The sequence below is a fragment of the Parasteatoda tepidariorum genome, chromosome 1, assembly GCF_982258835.1.
Source record: "Parasteatoda tepidariorum strain Cologne lab strain chromosome 1, Ptep-v5.0, whole genome shotgun sequence".
NCBI lineage: Eukaryota > Metazoa > Arthropoda > Arachnida > Araneae > Theridiidae > Parasteatoda > Parasteatoda tepidariorum.
This window is the reverse complement of record NC_141755.1, coordinates 17,985,440-18,005,749: the sequence shown is the minus strand read 5'-3', so window position 1 is coordinate 18,005,749 and position 20,310 is coordinate 17,985,440. Positions and strand designations below refer to the sequence as shown.

General features: G+C 26.3%; 1 long non-coding RNA gene across 2 annotated transcripts in view; it reads right to left on the bottom strand.

Annotated features, from left to right (window-relative positions):
* LOC147816295 (uncharacterized) overlaps nucleotides 1-20,310 on the bottom strand; it is a 31,382-nt gene that overhangs the window by 1,187 nt on the left and 9,885 nt on the right. The window contains exons 1-4 of one of the 2 annotated variants that reach the window (XR_015432687.1): nucleotides 8,039-8,188; nucleotides 4,889-4,928; nucleotides 3,649-3,791; nucleotides 1,565-1,688 (exon numbers count right to left, since the gene is read on the bottom strand). This is a non-coding gene — a long non-coding RNA (uncharacterized LOC147816295). Of the gene's footprint in view, nucleotides 1-1,564; nucleotides 1,689-3,648; nucleotides 3,792-4,888; nucleotides 4,929-8,038; nucleotides 8,189-20,310 lie in introns of those variants that run through there. The other variant, XR_015432685.1, reaches the window with a different exon arrangement.

Here is a 20,310-nt window from a genome sequence, read left to right as displayed (position 1 = left end):
ACAGTACCTAATGATAAACCAATCTGAAAATTCCATTCTTTAAATCTCTCAACGAATTTAAATTTTTGAACAACTTTCAAGATTGATATTTAAAATTTCGCCCCCAGCCATGATCTGAATTTCTGGGTAGCTAAAATGATTTAAGACTTATAGAAGAAACAAAGGAACAAACTTCTCCTTTCAAATTATAGCTAATTATAAATGTTTATATAAGCATGCTAAGTTCTTAAAATTTCTAAAATTTAAGCTATTTTTATGATAAAGTTCTTGTCAATTATTTTATTTTAAGTTAGTTTCCTCTTTTTTTTTTTTTTTTTTGATTTAAAAGCTAAATTGTTTTAAAACTTCAATTTATTACATGGATGTATCTACTGTATATCAAGAATTGAATTTTTTTTTTCCTTATTTGTTATGTTATCTTTCGAAGACTAGCTCAATAGTTTCCTTTACTATTACTAGATCACCAGGGAAGCAGGGGACCTTTACTGTTACTAACCAGCTCAATATTAAAAATAAAAAAATAAAAAAACACCATAGGGCTCTTATATGGTTATTGAGTAGTTGCATCTGAGCTCATTGTTTCCCCCGGTAACGTAGGTAGCTCCTCTGTTCTTTGTGTGAAAAAAGCAAATAAGACCTCTTTTACTAAAATATTTAAATTTTTACAATATATGTCTACGAGATGGCGCTGCCATAAACATGATTTTTTTTTTCACTTTTTTTTAAGTATAGCAAAAATAAGCAAAAAATTTTAATGCCTCAGATTTGAGGAAAATCCTCAATTTCAATTTATGATCACTATTTTATCTTATTATTTGGGCGTTAGAATGTACATATAACTTAAACACTAAATAGTTAATAAACTTTTTTGAAAAAAAATATCAATTTGCTGAGATTTTTTTCTTTTAAATAAAAATTATCAAAATTAAAGAATAAAAGAATAATGTTATGGCGCTGCCATAAACATGATTTTTTTTTTCACTTTTTTTTAAGTATAGCAAAAATAAGCAAAAAATTTTAATGCCCCAGATTTGAGGAAAATCCTCAATTTCAATTTATGATCACTATTTTATCTTATTATTTGGGCGTTAGAATGTACATATAACTTAAACACTAAATAGTTAATAAACTTTTTTGAAAAAAAATATCAATTTGCTGAGATTTTTTTCTTTTAAATAAAAATTATCAAAATTAAAGAATAATTCTTAAAACTTTTCAATTCTTATGAACATACATAATGATAACATGCACTCGAGTAATATTATAGAAATTAAAAAACAAAATCATAAAAACTTTTATTTCACTCAACTTTCATATTGGTATATATTTCCCTTTGCAAAATATTTTATGACAGTCACCTTATTTAACAACTTTCCAAATAATGAGATTTCATTTTATTTCCCCAAATTAAGAGCGTTAAACAAAAAATATTAATTTTTTAATCTAGTAATAGAAAAATGTTAAGATAATAGGTAAGATAAAATAGGATGTTTGCTGAGCTTAACTACTTAAATTTATAACATAACATGCACTACATCTGTAAAATTATAACATAAAATATTACCTGCAATTAATTGTAAGATCCTCGGATATTCTTGGATTGATTTGTCATGGAGAGGGGGTCATGGGGTCCAAATTGAGATCTTGAAGAAAGAGGTTGCTCAAAATTCTGTCGAATCGTGTTATAGCTGAAATTAACATAGCTAAACTTACTAATTTTAATAATAGTACACTGAACTTACTAAAATAATTTCATTAAATAAAGAAAAACGTAAAACAGTTTCAGAATATCAGAACTCATTATTTTGTGTCAATATAGCTGCAAAGCTATATTGCTATCATTCATTGACTTAATGTAAGAAAAAGAAGAAAAAAAACAATAAATCTATACAAATTCTCCCCCCCCCCCTCCCCAGTAGTAGCTAAAATTTTTTTAAATTTTTTATTTTTTAAATAAGATAATACAATCCTGATGCATCCTCTAAATTTTAGTCTAATATTTGAAAATAATGTGAATAAGTTCTTACTCTGTTTACTTTACACACTCACCCCCCCCCCCAAAAAAAAAAAAATTATGCTTAAGAAATTCTTTCTGAACTGGCAATACATATATTATTTTAATTTAAAGCTCATTACAGATTTAAATAAATTTAACATTTCGAAATGAAAAGAGATGCTTCAATCATCTTAGTTAAAAAAAAATTACTAAAACTGCAAAAAATTAAAAATCTGTCTAGTTTCTATATAAAATAAGTAAACCACCTCTGTGTAGAGACCTCTTCTATTTACGACCACTTTTAGAAGGCACAGATAATGTCAGAAATATTAGTTTAGTGACTTTCTTCAAATATGCTACCACCTTCATGTTGATTATTAAGCTTATCTGACTTAATGAATAGAGAATAGATTGTAAAAAGAAGTTCAATGAGTACTTTTTTACGTAAATAGTAAATAAATATGCAAACATCACTGATGTTGCTCTTGGAATATTTGAAAAACAGATTGACCAGTTTAAAATAAAACAATACCTAATGATAAACCAATCTGAAAATTCCATTCTTTAAATCTCTCAGCGAATTTAAATTTTTGAACAACTCTTAAGATTGATTTTTAAAATTTTGTCTCCTTGCGTGATAAAAGAAACAAAGAAACAAACTTTTCCGTTTAAAATATAGCTAATTTTAAATTTATATATAATTCAGTTAAGTTTTTACAATTTTTATGATTTAAGCTTTTTTTATGATAAAATTCTTGTATATTATTTTATTTTTAGTTTTTTTTTTAAGTGAAAAGCATAATTGTTTTAAAATTTCGATTCATTACATGGATCTACTGCATATCAAGAATTTGCATTCTTTTTCGTTATTTATTTTGTTATCTTTCGAAGACAAACTCAATAGTTTGCTTACTAGATCACCAGGGAAGAAAAAAAAACATCAATCTAACAAACTCAATATTAAAAAAAAAATAATATTATTAAAAACGCACCAGAGGGTTCTCATAGTTGCATTGAGCTCATTGTTTCCACCGGTAACGTAGGTAGCTCCCAAGTTCTTTGTGTGAAAAAAGCACATCAGATCTCTTTCACTCAAATATTTAAATGTTTACAATATGTGCTACGAGATGGCGCTGCCGTAAACATGATTTTTTTTTTCTCTTGAAGTATAGTAAATAAGTCAAACTTTAAATGCTTTAAGATTTGAAGGAAAGCTTCAATTTCAATTTATAATCACTATTTTACTTATTATTTGGGCTTTAGAATAGACATATAACTTAAACATTAAATAGTTAAAAAACCTTTTTATGAGCATACATAATGGTAACATGCATTCGAGTAATATTTTAGAAATTAAAAAATTAAAACACAAAACTCTTTTTCACTCAACTTTCATATTGGTATATATTTCACTTCAAAAATTATTTTATGGCAGCCACCTTATTTAACAACTTTCCAAGCAATGAGATTTTATTTGATTTCTCCAGATTAAGCACTTGAAACTAAAAATATTAATTTTTTTAATCTAATTGTTGAAAAATAGTTAAGAAAGATTAGAGGTAAGATAAAATAGAATGTTTGCTGAGCTTACCAACTTAAATTAATAACATAACATGCACTACAGCTGTAAAATTTATGACATAAAATATTACCTGCAATTAATTGTATGATCCTTAGATATTCCTGGATTGATTTTGTCATGGGGATGCCAACTAAATTGAGATTTTCCAATTCATTGTAAAAGAGGTTGCGACAGTTATCTGCTCAATCCTCCAATCGCTCCAAAGTGTTACATCTGAAATTAACATTGCTGAACTTACTAATAATAATAATAGTAAACTAAACTTACTAAAATAATTTCATTAAGCTAAGAAAAACGTAAAACAGTTTTAGAATATCAGACCTCATTATTTGGTGTCAATATAGCTGCAAACAATTGTGCTATCACTGTCCATTGTTGACTTATATAATAAAAAAATGAAGAAAAAAAAACAATGAATCTATTCAAATTCTACCCCCCCCCCCAGTAGTAGCTAAAATAATTTTTAAATTTGTTATTTTTTACTTAAGATTATACAAACCTGATGCATCCTCTAAATTTTAGTCAAATATTTGAAAATAATGTGAATAAGTTCTTACTCTCTTTACTTTACACACACACAAAAATCAGATTATGCTTAAGAAATTCTTTCTGAATTGATAATACATATATTATTTTAATTAAAGCTCTTTACAAATTTAAATAAATGTAACATTTCGAAATGAAAAGTGATGCTTCAATCATCTTAGTTAAGAAAAATTACTAAGACTGAAAAAGATAAAAAATCTGATTAGTTTCTAAATGAAATAAGTAAAAATAAATGAATTAATTAATAAAAACTTAAATAATTTATTACATTTATTAGAATTTATTACATTTATTATTGAAATAATTTATTACAGAAAATTTGTAAGAAATATCAATATTTAGGAGATATAGTAGTTTTTTTTTTTTGTTTTATTTTATACTTTTGACAGTATAGAACTTTTGCGTAATGGTAATTTTTAAGTTTTTTTAGCGGGAAAATTTTCAGGTTTCTTTTTATTATTTTTCTTATAAATCCTTTTTTACAGACTCTTAAGAGTACAGAAAGAACATGTTTCTAATTTACGATGTATGCATTAAAACAACGTATACAAAACTACATTTTCTTAACATTTACTAAAACAAGTCACGCGTCCAAAAGTAATCATGCGATTAATTATACACCTTATATATGAAATCGTTAACTTTAATTTTGAAAGGTAAAGTTGATAAAAGTTAAGATAAATATTGGTAAAAGTTAAAATAAATAAAGACAGAAAAATAAAGATAAGAAAAAGTTGTACCGAATATTATAATCAGTTACTTACACGGTGTTTAAAAATTCCATACTGATTGCCCTCAATATACCTACAAATGGATATAAAAGAAATTCAAGTTTACATCTTATCTATTAAATAAGTTACATTAATAAATGTAGCAAAAAATCTAATATTCGAAGGGTAAATTAAATAAATTTAACTAAATAATTAATTTTTTAAATACAGCGAAACCACCGAGAAAGACCAACTCTGTGTAGCGACCTCTTTTATTTACGACCACTTTTGAAAGCACGGAATTTTTTCTATAGACTTTACAATAAAGAAAACCTTTAAACGAGACCATCAAAACCTACCCCAAACCACTGTAATAAGGTCAAAGAGGGGAAAACGAAAAAACTATCAACAGAAGAAATCTTAACGAAACAAATAAGTAGATTTAAATGTATTAATATTATTTGTAAGTGGCTCTTATTTAGAGCGCTCTTTTTTCCGATCTCTACAAGAGATATCCTCATGGTGCAGTCATTGTGCTCTAAAGACAATGCTATCATTTATTTATTTTAAGAGCTAAGACTTAAATTTAAGAAAAAAAAATATTTTCTAAAAAACTAAGAATCTCAAACAAACAAACCTCTTCTCATATTTAAAATCTAAGAATTAAAATCTCTTGCAGAAAATCATCCACCTTCCATAACATTTACTCAATCATAGTCAATAGAGGTAAGCTCAAGAACGACCAATTTCCATTAATAACCATTTTACGGAGATTGTTCACTCCCGAGAGGTTTCACTGTATAATCAAAGACTAATGCTAAGCCGTAAGAACAAAGATGGGATACGGCAACTCAATTTTAGCTTTCAATAAGTGTACTATTTAGTGTATAAGTATATATATTTACTTACTATTATTCTTTTTTATCTATTTTCATACATGCTATCATATTTAACACTAGAAAGACTGAAACTTAGTATATACCTATATTGCCCAAAATCAGTCAAAATGACTGGATGGTAAAAGAATAAATAAAGAAATTTATTTAAAATTAATTTTTAATATTTTTTATATTATTTACAATTATATAACAAGTTATTAGTATATTAACAATAAAAAAATTACATGTTGCACAAAATTCTAAGAAATTGTGTCATTATATAAATCATTGTTTTTATAATTGAAATTAAAAGCAGTAAAAATGACTTCCTGGGGCAATGTAGTGTTAATTATTTTCAAAAAATAGGTAGAATAATTCTTATGAACAAGAATATGAGGGTAACTTTATATTTTTAATGCATAGAGTTCATCTATTACTCAATAAGTATTGTATATTAAGCGTAAAATTTTTTTAAAAAAAACTGTGTTCAAAAAAATATTTTACCTTCTAAAAATTCAATAGATAAATTATTTTAAATAGTTAACCACAAAATAAAACTTCATAAGGTTAAGTAAGGTCAAACATAATAAGGTAAGGTAAAACATTTTTTAAAATATAAATGAATGTCATATCCACACCTTATTTAAATAAAGCATTGCATTTTGAATAAGCCTTATAATCTCCTAATATTTGATTAATTGTATTTATTTACCTTTTAAAAATTGCAATGCTGATTAGAAAGCTTCATTTTTTTGCTATTACAAAATTACATTGTGACATTTAAACTAAGTCTTTTCCTATTGAAAACAAATAGGTTGCTGAAAAGTTATTATTATAAGATAATATTATAGTACCATTACATATTAAAGTTTTTTTTTCTCTTTAAACTCATTTTTACTTAATTTGTACTTAGTATTGAGACTTTTTTTCTTTAATATTTTTATTTACTCTACAATTTTTATTATACAATTGTATACTGTAATGGTAAGCTGTTTTAAACATGAAAAAATATGTTTGTCCAGTTAAAAGTCTTTTCCTTTTCAAAACAGTTACATTATTGAAAGATGCAATGTCATAAGATTATTACCCATAATACTTTGAGTTATTATTTGACAGGCCCTTAAATTTTAAATAAACCAGTAACAATTTTAATAAATAAAATAATTTACTTAGATTTAGGTATTGTCTTTAATTTTCAGAATAGAATTTTGTTTCCTAAATTTTGTATATTTTAATAATATGTAGTACATCATTATTAATATTAAAACAAATTTGGATAATTAAACCAATAATCAGATTGATTAAATTTTAATGATAAACCATTTTAAATAGGAAAAAAGTGAATATGGGCACTTAAAATAAACATTTTCTTTTAAAAAAAATTAGATTCATGAAATTATATTAATACATCCATGGCAAGCAAGGATAGATAGGTATTCTTTAGCCAAGAATACATCATTTCAAACATGAAGAATTAAATTTGTGCTTCAAACTGAGCATTTTCCTTTTAAAAACAATTGTTTATGATAAATACAATCATCAATATTATCCTAGCACCGTAACATATAGTGAATGTTAAATTAATTTTAAGAAAATTTAAGACATTGTATTTCAGTATTGTCCATTTTTATATACATAGTACATTATAAACATTTACAAACGTTACAGTCTTATGGCTTTGCAGCAATAACAATCTAATTTTCTTTCAAAAATAATGTAATTGCTTTGAAAGGGAAAAATCTTAGTTTTAATTACCAAATTTATTATTTCAAGTTTAGATAGTAGAATGGCGAACCAATATCATTTTTAAGTAAAGTAAACAAAAATGATCCAATAAAAGGAAGATAAGTCTTAATTCAAAATGCAAGGCTTTTTTTCTCTTAGTTTCAAATTTGAATGACAATCATTTTTTCTTAAAAGAATGGTTTGTCTTATCTTATTCATAGTTATCTTTTTTAAAACGGTTTATCAATACAATTTTGAGAGGATAAAATAAAATAAAAGTTAATTAATCAATTAAGAAATCAAGCGCTTAATTTCAACAATGTTTTGGAAATGATTGATGTAATTAATTGAAATTCCTTTTAATTAAATGACAGTATATCTTCTAACATTAAAAGTATACAATATTTCTCAATCAGAATTAAACTCATAGCATATTTTAAAACGTTCTAACATTGTAGTGCAGCTTTTGCATGAGCATGCAAAACAATTATAAAACTTTTAAGTAAAATAGTAAGGAAATTTTTTTTTTTAAATAGCATACATTTTAGAAATTTTAACATTTCGAACAATTTTTAATTCAGAAGCATTTGAAATTACTTACCCGAAATAAACGTTCTTCCATGAAGTTCCTTGACGAGAATTTTTCAGGGCATCTCACCTTTTCTTCCAAAATACATTAGCCCTTTGTACAGCCGAGACTGAACAACGCCAGTTCGCAAATGGACCACACATTTGAATGTCTTCCTATTGGGTATATTTTAAAAACCCCGTTTAGGAGGAGGGGTCTCCTTCCAAGGAGTATTTTTTTTAATTTTGAACTTTTTTTCACATTCCTTCCAGCATTAAACTCATAATTTAAATTTGTTTTTAAATATTTTCCTTTTGATATGTAATTAGTAAATCCATTAGAATAAATTTCTAATGTACTATTTATTTTCGAAAATAATTAAATATAAGAATTATTTTCGGCATCAAAGAAGAGTAATTGGTTTATTCATATTTATATAAAAGAAAAGTTTAAGGTGCATAACAAGTTCACGGTGAGATTGTAATGTCCAAATGTCCAGCATGTAGAAATTCAATCACCCATCCAAAAAAAATATTTTTCCCGCTCATACTAAAAGAATTGATTTAATAATTATTTTAATAATTGAAAAACCATTCGTTATTTATAAGAGATTTTAAACAGAGAAAATATAAAATAATTTCTGAATAAATTAATTACGTTAGATGAAAGGGAGCTAGTATAGACATTTAATGCAAATTTGTCAAAAGCGCTTATTAAATAAAATTTTTAACTCATGAGGCATTTTCTTAACAATGACTTGAACGCATTACTAAATTCTGGTAAATATCTGAACATAAAAAGGAGTTTTTTTTTTCCAATTTTTTTTTTTAAATGTTGTTTTCGCACACACTAGCTCTACTACTCAGGGCTAGAGTGGATAATCTTGGTATCTTGTTAAGTACACATTTATTTTAAATTATTTATTATCCAAGCCATGTTAGGGAATAAATATTGACACATATATAACTCAAAATACTAATTCGTAAGAGAACTTTTCACTATACTAAGAAAGAAATTTTTAAAAAATTTTAAGTGTCAACTTTAAATGTATATTGAGACACAGTCCTGGTAGTTCTACCTATCGCGGGAGATAGAAGTATGGTAGCTATTTTTTCCTTGATATTTAAGAATTTTTTTTTTAGTAAAGATAAAAGGTCTATGATTAAAATGACTATATTCATAGCTATATTTAAAGATTAACCATTTGATCTCCTGTTATCAAGTTTTTGATGGAACTAACCCGAATATGCATGGAGAGGAAAACCACGAAAACCTCCCTCGGTTTCCAGAAAAATAAAATTCAAAATTTCCTGAAAATTAAAATATCAAAAGAAGAAAGTCCCTCCATCTTCAAAGAATTTTCGTATGCTGTCTTTAGACAACTGTTACATTCAGATTTACGGAGCTAAATTTTTAAGGAAATTTACAGGTTTTAGGACGGAAGGAAGAAATATCATTCCACACCAATATTTTGATTATTGTTCATTCTTTGACCACTTTATCGCCAACTAATCTCACTGTAGGTAAGGTAAATTAAATGAGTCAGCGAATTAGTCTGAAATTCACTGCAAGAAGAATTTCTGAGATTGGTGAGTGATAGCGATTTGAACAGGGTTGTGTACCTTTTAATATGTTTAAAATAAAGCATAAAATATTCTTAAGCGTAAAAGTGGGGTATTTAATAAAATTAAGGCAAACTGTGAGATCGGAGCCAGCTCACATCATTAAACGATCTCATAAGAACTGTTGTGAGGTTGAAAATAGTACCGAGGTTCGGTGAGTGATAGTGGCCTCGGCGTCCAATAATAAAGTTTTTTTCTTTCATGTAACTTTTTTTCCGAGCTTTTGCTTCCGTTACCTTTTTAATTACTAATTAGTAATTCTCACCTAATTATGTGTTTATTGAGCAATATTGATAACAAATGCCGGAGTTCAAGATAAAAAGTTTGTAAAATAAAATTATTTTAGAAAATATTGAACAGAAAATAAAGAAATTATCTATCTCATCTTCCGAATAAAATAAAAGTAATTTCTTTAAATAGTTGTGTGCAAAAAAATTTTTAAAAATAGTAAATAGAAAATGGAGGAATTCTTTATCCAATTTTTTGAATAAAATAAAAGTTATTTCTTGAAGTGGTTATATGTAAAAAAAAAATGGCTCGAAATCGTAACTAACTTTTATATTTTTTTGGTGATTAAAAATTTATGTGATGCATAGCAATAGTAATAATAATAATAATAATTGTTTTTGATATCATTCCTTTTTAAAGCATGTGTAATACGCAGCTCTCTTTTAGCCGTGACCTTCAGAAATGTTTCTGTGCCCTTTGGCAAGACATCTACGTCTACATCCTTGTATCCAGTATTCCCCCCTTGGGCAAAGGATCCCCCTTGTCTTCAAATAAGGTAGAATCCTTTTCTGAGAATCAGCAATAGAACCTTGTTGCTAGCACATCTGGCTATTTGAAAGGAAGAGTCTGTGCATCGTTTACAAATTGTTTTAAAAATTTTTATTATTATAAATTTTTTTTTTGCTTGATTAAAGGAGCATCAAGAGGAAAATGCATTCATCCTAAATTTTCTGTTACAGCACTAGTTTTTTTCTTTCTTTTCTTAAAGCATTACTGATATAATATTCACAAGTGTATGCAAATTTCGTAATGCAAAATATATCACTTGATAAAAAAATTAAGAATTAACCTCATTTAATTTTAAAATATTTTTTTAAAGATATGCTTATTATTTAGCGCTATATGTCATTCTTTTTTTTTCTTTTTTTTTCTGTTCTTAAACACTATTTAATTCAATCCAATCAACCAAAATTACCTTGTCAAAAATACGTCATTCGCTCACCATTAACAGTCGAACAAAAAATAGATAAAGAAACAATAAATAAATAAAGAAATAAAACGTCATGACAAATGTCTTAATCCCAATATATTGAAATGCAAATTTTTCAGGATACCGCTGCCATTATATATCTACTGAAGTAAGTGAAGAAAAAAAACTTCCTTCTCAAGCTACATATCCTTGCCATATTAACAACTTTCAGTACAGCTGCAAAATTGTTAATGTTTTGTAACATTTTAATCATTTAAAGACAGTTAGAACAAACTTTTTTCTAGCTAAGAATTATATCTATTATCTAAATCATGGAGTAGTTTTTCGGTCTGACCTAGTCATATGCAACGACTAACTGATTTTAAATTACATTCGAAAACGATGCTCCTCATAGTAACGTTATACATTTTATAAGACGTGCTGTTATCAAACGTTTAGAATGGTTTTGTAGAGGGGAGTAAGGGATCAGAGTTTAGAGTTAATGAGAACTTTTTTTCTTGGTACTCATTCTTCATAGAACTTTTATTTGTTATTTTATTTTTTAACAAAATTTAACAGAACGAAAAGAAATTACAATACATAATAAGTGTTTCGCAAAGAATTAATGCTAACAATTAATAAAAAACTGCAAACTAGGATAAATGGGAGTTGGGGGGAAAATTAGCCCACATACCCCCTCCACTACACTCATGATTATTATTATAATTTTCATTTGAAGAGACATATTACGGTTTCTAAAATATCGCATTTATTGCTTCAAAAATTTCTGACAATACGGTCATATCGGCCCCCCCCCCTTTTTTTTTTTTAAAAAAAAAGACAAACTTGATAGCGCATATTTACAAAGACGGACACAAATTTTGAAAACTTAGTTTACTCTAAAATAGATTAGCACCGTTTTGTGGCACGGACGTTTCTTCTGTTAAGGCGCCAGCCGTTGTATTATTGTATTATTTATACTTTAAAGTATGGTTTAGTGTCTTGTTTCTTAATTTTAAAAAGCTTCTACAATACCGTCATTCGGGGCTACTTTGTGTAGCGGGGGCTACTTTGTGCAAATTCGAATTTGGCATTTTTCAAGTGCTGCTTTTGAGTATTATGTTTATTTCACTTTAAAAATGTGTGGAATTTGAAGATAAAAGTCTCTTTTATTACTGCAAACATTTATTCGAATTTTAAAACAATCTCAGAGTGTGTTTCGTTCATCCAATGCCAACAACTTTCCGAAGACGTCGAATGTCGAAAAGTGTGCGTGGAAACTTTAGCTGTGAAATGCAAAGACGTTGATAAAAAAATTGTCGTAATGGCAAAATTTTTTATTTATATATTAATAAGCAATTATATCATGTTAGCGTTAAAAAAAATTGAAAATTAATAACAAATAAATGGAAAATGAAATAAAATGCATTTTGGGGCTACTTTGTGCAAAGTTTCATTCGTTTTTTTTTTCGACAGAAAAATGGTCAGACGTTATAAAAAAATACCTGGAACGAGAAACTACCGTGATTACACTTTAGAAAAGCTGCAACAATGTTTGCAAGCAGTTGTTGGTGGTATGTCGATTGCAGAAGCTTCTAGGAAGTACGAAATCCACAGAAATACTATCTCTAAAAAAATTCACAAGAAACACGTTAAACTTCCTGGTAAACTATTATTTTTCTTCTACAAAGATTTTTCTAATGACTTAATCAAACGATTTAACACATAAAAATATATTTTATAGGACATCGGGTAATTTTGACAGAAACTGAAGAGCAAGTTCTGTCATGTTCATTCAAGGATGTTATGTTCAAATTTAACAATATTATAAATGTTAATGAATATGTAATAATTATTATTTTTAAAATTTCATCCATTTCAATGTTTAAAAATGTATATAGTTTGCTTTTGTTTAAACTCAAATGTTTTGAAATAAACATTATTTTTAAGAAAAAAAATCTTCAGAAAAATGGCTTCTTAACGCTGAAAATTATTTTCAAACTAATATCTTTACATATCTTGATGTTTTTGTCTTTAAAAATGTCAACAATGAACTTTTTTAACAATTTTATATCAATATTTTACTAAAAACATGATTATTAAACTGAATTCCTATCGCTGCACAAAGTAGCCCCATTTGGGGGCTACTTTGTGCAAGGTATGTTTTGACTTATTACTCGTAAATATTACATACAAATAATGCCAATATTTATCAAATTCACTCGTCTGAGTCCAGTTATGAATATAATATCGATAAATTTTACTAAAGTTTGAATTAACATAGTTTTTTTACATGTCAAAGTTCAAAAACTGCGAAATCCTGCACAAAGTAGCCCCGAATGACGGTAATTAATTAATACAAATGATGCAAATCAATACAAATGATAAACAATAAAAAATAAGCAAATAAATCATGTCTTCATTCTTAAAAAAGTTAAGGCATGCTAATTTAATACGATCAATCCCCCGTTTTTCATTGAGTAATTTTTCGAAGATTAAAGCAATTTCTAATCTTAATTAATGATAAAGTAATACAATATCAAAATGATTACTGGGGCAAATTGTCTTAGTGTAAGAGAGTTTAGTATTTGAGTAATAACATTTTTTGATTCCCACAATTAGATTCAGAAAGAGTAATAAATAGGCATATGTGAAAATAACATTAAGGGATGAAAAGTTTCAACCTTTCTCTTCACTGATCTATGAAGGTCACATATTCCAAATTATTTCTACCGTTCTGACAACATTATTTTAAAAAATATTTTTTTATTCCGAGGAATCACTTTTGTATTTAATTTTGCATAAAAATCAATAGTCTGTATGAAATATATGCATATTCTTAAGTGAGCTTCTTAGAATAAAAATATAATCATTAAAAAATAGAATCATCGCTCAAAAGTATTAAATTTGATTCGTTTTTTAGAGCGTTTCATTGCACTACATCTTATCTTTTTCAATAAATTATTAATAAAACTGAATATTATCAAGACCTGCATTTTATATCTTTAAAAACTCAGCCTTCACATAAAGTGCTCTCCTTTTATGTCAACAAGGGCACTCCGCGGCCTTCGGATAGCGCCATCGCCTTCCTAAACTTAATATGAAATTATAACAAAAACTATTTCTGCATCACCTGGCCATAAGTTCTCATATTTTACTTGAGGGATTTAATTTATCATTATTCGAGGAGAGAATTGTAAGCGATATATGGTTAGTTTATGATTTAAAAATAAGCTTGATAGATTTAGTATTTTCTTTCTTTCTTTTTAGTTTAAAGAAATCATTTTTTAAAAATAGAATACTGCCATTTTAGTTAAAATGTACATAATTATCAATTATAATTTACTTTTAGCCTTATAAGTGTAATATTTTCAAGTAATTTTTTGACATTTTTATTAGAAGAATTATAAAACTGTTAAAATTCTCTCATTTCATTTTTTCAGTAAAATAAGATTTTTTTTCTTGATTTGAAAGTATATAAATTTGCTTAAGTGTTTATTCATTCTCTTTTTTTTTCCTTAACCCATTTTGCCAACAAATCGAAATTTGTTTCTTCTGCCGCACTAAAGTTCTAACAATAAATTTAAGAATGTCGTTAGTTCATGGTTAGATGAAGCCCAGCAGCTATGTTTCAGAAAATGCGTTTAGCTGGTTGCAATCCTTTACAGCCAGGATGGTCAATAGAAAATAAATTGTAGCTTTTACTATATAATGGAAGTGGTTTGTTTTGTATATCATTATTTTCTCAGTTACGCAGCAGATATATATTCGTCTTACAGTTCTCAGTCAATTCGCTTTGTATGAAAACTAAAAGAAATTTGGTTCAAACCAGTTTCATTCGAAACAGATGCCGGAAATTCTTTCCCTATTGTAAGGTGAATGAGGTTTACCTGCCTCCTCCCGGAAAAAAAAAAAAAAAAAAAAAAAAAAAAAAAAAAAAAAAAAAAACTGTATGCCTTCTTTCTACATCTATTTTTTGAAACATTTGTCTTAGATAATTTTAATAAAATAATTTTTTAAAAAAATAAATAGTTAGTGCCGTATTTTTTTTCAAATGTTATTAATTAATCTGCTTTTATTCACTTTTTTATCTATTTTTTACGTTAGAATGTATGTAAAAATCGAATAGGTGCTACGAAATATTTATTGTCGCGAAAGCAAAAGTTTAGATAAAATAAAACGAAACAAATTCAGTTGTTTTTAAATGTTGTTTTTAGAAAAAGCATATAAACGATAAAGAAATTAATTCATATTTTAAAGATATTATTTTTTACTTGATTAAGATATTAAAGATACCAATTTTTATATATTGGATGATTTTTACTAAATTAAATTTTTTTTTTTTTACTCTCAATTGTCTGAAAAATAGAAAACAAAAATATTAAAGTAAACAGCACATCGGAGTAGGGAGCGTGGCAGTTATATAACCATCAATCCCGTGAAATTTAAAAATCTTTTAGGTAAAACCTTTTGACTTTAGTTTTCTTAAAACTAAAATTTTATCTAATGATATAAAATGTCCTATATTACCGAGAATAATTTTAATGGATAAAATTAATATGTTGCAAGCTTAATAACAGTGAAATAACTAAAATCTTAAAAATAATGATAAAATTTTTCACAAAATGAATAAAATATATCAGAAAAAATTTAAACAATGAATGAAGTAAAAACATTTTTTATTTTCTAAAATAAAAAAAACAAGATATGCATATGATGTCAGAAACATCAGTAGAAGACGAAATTTTAAAATTGCCATGTAATAAAATGTGAATCTGCTGCAACCGCAATGAGACATCAAGTTATCCACATTTTATATTCACTTCTAACCATAGCATCGAGCAATTCAAAATTTCTACTATGGTATGCAACCGCAATGAGACATCAAGTTATCCACATTTTATATTCACTTCTAACCATAGCATCGAGCAATTCAAAATTTCTACTATGGTATGGCTTAATTTGGCCCCTTATCACGGTTTAAAGAAATTTCAAACAGTATTTTTAACCTCAAAGAGCGTATGTTTCTTAATCGAAATCGAACAGGCGAGAGCCATTGAGTTTTCCAAAAGGAAATTAATTATGCGCTGCGAAAAAACGTTGTAATTGATATTAGAAATAGAACATCTTTGAGGTTCAGACGTTGAATAATTATTGCTTAATTATTTGAAATGTTTACCATTTTTTGCAATAAAATTTTAAGCAAAATGTTTACTTCGATGATAATTAGCATAAAAATTATCATATTATACTTGACATGATTGTTTTAATGCAGACAGACATGTTTATATATAAATATTTTATTTATATTTTATTTTATTGGAGTCAATAGTTAATTATATGTTTTAGAGGGCAAAAAAGAAATAGGACACAAGACGTTAGTTAAAGTACCTAACGAACAAAATTTAAAAGAAAAACTTCCAATCTTATATTTAGCTCCTTTTTAAAGAGTCAAAAGTCAAATTGCCTCTAATATATATATGTTATTGTGACATGATGTTTAAAAGAATAATTTTGATTCGAAATTAATCGGGTTTATGGGAAGAAAAATGCTTAAACAAAATAAAATAATAGGTAGTCTATAATTATTCAAAAAATATAAGCTGAAACACATGCACAAGAGAAACCGGTGCGGCCATGAAAAAAAGCAAATGAAGTATAGTAATTCTACAAAAAAGCATGGTGTTTTATTTTTAATCCTAATTTGAAATAATTATAAATTCGCATTGATTTAATAACTAGTTTAACACCAATTTTGAAAATCATTTTTATACGAAAAAAAAGAGCGTTTAGCATTTTATTATAGCACAGGATACGTTGATCTAAAACAGAGTTTTTCAATTAAGTTTGAGAAGAGGTGGCATTTGATGCTTTCTCTAAGAGCTCTATCTGCGAACTTCAGAGTTAAGAATAGCTATCTTGATAGAAGACTTTTCGACAATGAATAGGGAGTAAACTAATTGATGTTAACTGTCAATCCTGTGTTCCTCCCCTCCCCAACGAACCCCAACAACCGCACACCTGGAGAGTCACAAAAGAACACCTCGCAGGAGTTTGAATGTAGGTGTTTTTTCGTGATGTTTCGGAGAGGGGTTAAATTTGAAAATAAATCTTACAACTAAATCTCAATACTATTAAGTCTAATATTGATACTTTCCCCTTTGAAAACACTAAATCAAAGGACAGTTTTCATTAATTATCAGAACAAATGACGCGAAACGTTAATCTTGTAAAAAGATTATCTATTGAAGTAAAAATATACATTTCTTATCTAACATAATGGTGAAAAATAATTCACATTATTGTTGATGCATCTTCCTTGGGTAAAAAAATCACGCGATGATCTTAGTTAGTTAAAAGAGAAACGGTAAATCTCTTTTGTTATCATCAGCATTAAATTAGTAAATGTTAGAGAAGTATTTTTTATGCGTAAAATAATTCTCTATGCCTTATTTAACGGTATCTACCAGCAAAATATTCCTTTATTCTTTATATATCATTCTTTCTTTGTAATATTCTCTGCAATTTTTACTTTTTTGATTTTGATAATAACTCTAAATTAAAGGCTTAAAACTAAGCCTGGTCTTTTAAAACGTAATACTATGATGCTCTTACACAACATTTTAGAATAAGCATTTTCAAAACTGCATGTAAGTTTTTAATCAATTTAGAATTATTAAATAGTAATTTTTAATAAGTTACAATGAGCATTATTCACAAATCTGCGCAGTCAACTTAAATATTTATAATAACGTATCAAATCTGCGTTACAAAAATACAATATTTCAGAATTTTTTAGATGACTAACTTTTAATTTAACTTTGATCGCTTTATCTTAAAAAATTAGAACACTCGCACGAAGCAATCATGGGTAAATGTAAGCAAAGTGAGCTGAGGGCGTAGTCCTTGACTATTTTTTATTATTTTCAATTCCATATTTGATTTTCAATAAATTCAAATATGGAATTGAAAATAATATCTTATCTTATTTATAAAAAATTTATCTTATAGTTATTTATAGTAAATTTATCTTATTTATAAAGAAAATTATCTTTTTTTAATGTCTCTTTCCAAAAGTTTATGCTATTTTAACACAAAAAAAATAATTTTTTAACACAAAATGTAACAAAAGTTTGCTTTTCACTGTAAAATATCAAATAAATTTTGTAAAATATTCGTAAAATATGTGTTCAGCTATGGCATTTGAATTAGCGCGATTATGTATATGCTTCAAAAATGTATATATAAGTATATATTTGGATTTGTTTTATATTTCTAATGAGATTTGTGACTAATTTATTAAGCTATTTAATTTAAATAAATGTAGCTAATTATGAAAATCCTTTAAATAACTAAATAAATCCTTAAATAATAATATTTTTCTAACATTTTTGCCCTTGCTTTTTAAATTTCTAAGATAAACATTTATTCCTTTAAATTTTTAATCATGTTTTCTTTGAATTTATAACGCGGAAAGTACTTGATTGGAAAATAAGTTATTAGGACTAATTTGGTGAATGTCTTCCACCCCTAGAAAATAATTATTCAATGCGCTAGTTATCCTCTCCTGAGGAAAAAAGGAAATTGGAAATTATAAACTGTTACCATATTCATTTAAGTAGATACAGTGATGGCGTAGCGGCCCGAATGGTAATGAAATTGCTTTTATGATAAAAAAACAATATTAACTAGGATTTTTTTTTTAAAAAAAATAAGTCTATAGTTACAAATATCATGATATTTGTAATGAATATTAATTTATTATTATAATATATACTAATTTTTTATTTTAATTTATACTGTATTATATAACTTAATTTATATAATTTATAATATATCTTCATTTATTTATTATACTTAATTTATGTATATATATTAAGGTTTTTGAAAATTTTATATTATTATTTTTATTATTTTTGTTCTTAACATTTATTTTTCTTTGTTATTTTTAATTGTTTTTAAATTATTGTACCCTGCTTTTGAACGATTAATAAATTATTGTAATATAGATAAGGTAAAATTTAATAGATAAACGTGTAATGATAATACCTAAAATAAAATTTTTCATTATCATTAGTTATTAAACAAATTTTTTTAATCCAATTAACCAACTACTATCAATGAGAATCGCACTACAAGAGTATGTTCCTGCCTAGGTTGAATCCCTGATTGAAGAGAAAAATGCGTAAATTGCATCTACATTTTCAAAAGCCGTTTTTACCAAATGGGTGACTATTCTAAAGAAGTACTTCAATAAAAATTCCTGATTGTCATTCTAAAGTAAATTAAATCGCACCCTCTTTTGCAAAATGTTTGGTTAGAGCTTAGAGAGTTGTCTTGGTTTTGTTGCTTTTGCGCCATCTGTTAAACGTTCTTTTTTTTTTTTTTTGAACTAAAATAGTCAAATAAGGTCAAGTCTCTATCGTCAGTAAAGCAAAGGATTTTTTGTACCGACTGATTTCAATACTAGAAAATAATATGTAGACATTTTGACTGTTTTCAAACTATCAGCAAAATTATGAGTTGTTTTTAGGCAACAGTTCTCACCCGGAATATGTCACAAAAATTTGTAATCGACAAGCAGTAAGAGCTGCTTTAATTTAAGTATAATTTTCTTTCACGCTGCAATATAAGATACATGCATAGACGCAAATGCAGAAGTTATGGCACTGTTTAAAACTTATGATGGTAGCGGAATAACAATTAAAATAATTTCAGTTTGTTTCATTTTGCCAGCACTTGAAAACTTTATATTTTGAGTAGCAGGTCTTATATTTATTCGATTGATTACATATATGACGGTAGTCAAAATCATTGTAAACTAAATTTTTTAAACCAAAATTAATATAGAGAATTGTAAGACTGACGAGAATCCTATATATTAAAAACTAATCTTTCATTTAAATGAGAGAAATCGGCAAGTATATATTTTGCTTCCAAAGTTTGTACAATTTGAAACATAAGTTTAATTATCACTGAAAATTTTTAAATTTGCTAAAAAGTTTCTTATTATGCTCTATATTTTAGTCAAAAGTACAAAAATTAATAATAAAAAAATGCTCATGTGAAAAAAAAGAAGGGGAAGAAAATAAAAGAAGCAAAATATATAGTTCTGCCATCTACATGTAGTGTTGTTAACTAAAAGGTGTTAATTATTATTATTTATTTATTTCATTATTTCTTTCACCAAAAAAGGATAGGGCATGAATTGAAAAATTTATTTTGGAATGAAACTTAATAATAAAATGAAATAGTGAGGTAATTTTAAGAAAAACGCGTTCGATAATTTAAGCATACTTTACAGATACGTTAAATCTCAAAATCATTAACGATAAAAAGGACTGGTGATGCCTGCGTAGCAGCGATGCTCTTGGAGTTCTTTACAGGCTAAAGAGAGTTTTTACTACTTTTTTTTAAAAAAACAATTAGAAATAGAACATAAATTTAAATAATTTCACTTATTTTATTGCATTTTTTAACTTATT